Raw genomic sequence first — 2,117 nt, forward strand, 5'->3', positions numbered from 1 at the left:
AGTTGCTGATGGAGTCATGGCCCGGATGATGTCACAGGAGAGCCACCGTGTCAAAGGTGGGGAGGGCAGCTCTCCCCTCCTCTCCTCTCCCCTCCCCTGCTCTCCTCTCTTCTGTTCTCCTCTCTTCTGCTCTCCTCTCCTCTCTTCTGCTCTCCTCTCCTCTCTTCTGCTCTCCTCTCCTCTCTTCTGCTCTCCTCTCCTCCCTTCTGCTCTCCCCTGCTCTGTTCTCCTCCTCTCTTCTGCTCTCCTCTCTTCTGCTCTCCTCTCCCCTCCTCTCTTCTGCTCTCCTCTCCTCTGCTCTCCTCTCTTCTGCTCTCCTCTCCTCCCTTCTGCTCTCCTCTGCTTTGCTCTCCTCTCCACTGCTCTCCTCTCCCCTCCCCTCTTCTGCTCTCCTCTCCCCTTCTCTCCTCTCCTCTCTTCTGCTCTCCTCTCCCCTTCTCTCCTCTCTTCTGCTCTCCTCTCCTCTTCTGCTCTCCTCTCCTCTTCTGCTCTCCTCTCCTCTCCCCTCCTCTGCTCTCCTCTCTTCTGCTCTCCTCCCCCCTCTTCTGCTCTCCTCCCCTCTCCCCTCCCCTCCTCTCTTCTGCTCTCCTCTCCTCTCTTCTGCTCTCCTCTCCCCTCCCCTCTTCTGCTCTCCTCTCCTCTCTTCTGCTCTCCTCTCCCCTCCCCTGCTCTGCTCTCCTCTCCAAGGCTTGTTAGTCTCCTGAGGAAGCAGTGTTGAAGCAAAACAAGCGAACGTGGAGGAAGCACAGCAAGCCTGGACTGAGAATGCACTGGGTGTCAAGCACAGCAGCAGGCAGTGCGGCGAGTCGGAGGCCCGCCATGGTCCGAGGGGCTCTGTGCCCTTTGCCTGGGGGTGTCAGTCCCCTCTGCACTGCTGCGCTGACCTCTGACCTTGGGATGTCTGTCCCTGCGTCCGGCCGTCTTGTCTGGAAGGCTGAGGCAGCTGCAGTCCTGTGCTGGGCGGCGAGGAGTCCCTCCGCCCTCCTCGCTCCACGCTCTGGCTGCCCTTCTGCCTCCCTGCCCGGCTCTTCGAACACAGCCCCCGGGCTGTTTCTTCGCCTCCTTGTCTCCTCCACCGTTTCTGCCTCAGTTTACTGACACCTCCAGAGTGTCTCAGTTAGCAAATGGACCAAGTCCCAGATTCTGACTGTGCCCTGGGTCTGTAAAACTGAGGACGTTTTAATGGGTCTTTGTTGGTTAAAGCCTTTTTCAGTTTCATTTCCTGCTTCTTGGGGTCCTGTAGCTGTTACCTTTTCCAACACTACAAGCCTCACACACTTCATTCCCCTTTCTGCTTCCCGCAGTGTCGTGCCTGCACTGGCAGGAGGTCTCTGTCTGACCCCCCGCCCGGCTCCAGGCCCGAGCCGGCCTGCCCGCAGCACTGCAGGTGCTGACTTTACAAACGTTTCCCTCTGCAAGACTGAGCCTCCCACTTCCCTCCCTGAGCATCGTGCTCACGCTCCCTGCGGCCTATCCCCGAGCCAGGCCTATGCAGTCAGGTTTAAACCACGGAAGCGCCAGATTCAAGGTGTCAGCCCACCCCCCGGTGTGACAGCAGACCCGCATGGAGGATGTTCAGCTCGTCACCAACAAACCGAAAGGAGAGTTTGTTGTCGTCGGCAGGTGGTTTCCGCCCGGCCAGCGCGGTCCATGGCGGGACGTGGCGCGGGCTCGCCGCCGGCCGCGGGGCGGGGGTGCTGTCCACAGGGAGCGGACCGAGTGTGGGCCCCCCTCAGGCCGCCCACGGTTCTGGGAGGCCCGCCGCGGCCCAGGGACTGGCTGTGGCCGTGCTCCAGCTCCCTGTTGCTGGCACTGGGCACCCCACCCTCGTCCCCTGGCGCCCACACTAGCCGCCGCGGTTCCCACCCCCACACTGCCCAGCCGGCCTCGGAGGCAAGAGCGGCCGGGAGACACGCTCTCCCCGGACGCCGGACAGTGCGGCCCCGGGCCTCTCCCGAGCGAGGCGCTCCAAGGCGGAGCTGGAGTCGCAGGCAGCCTGGTCACCGCGGTGGGACAGTGAACCCACAAAGCGGGCGGGGGTGGGGGTGGGGCTGCTGGGACCACCCCGGAGTCAGTGGAAGAAAAACTCAGGGCGGGAGGGCAGGACCACGACCATC

Source organism: Pipistrellus hanaki (genome assembly GCF_964339955.1).
Source record: "Pipistrellus hanaki genome assembly, chromosome: 16".
NCBI lineage: Eukaryota > Metazoa > Chordata > Mammalia > Chiroptera > Vespertilionidae > Pipistrellus > Pipistrellus hanaki.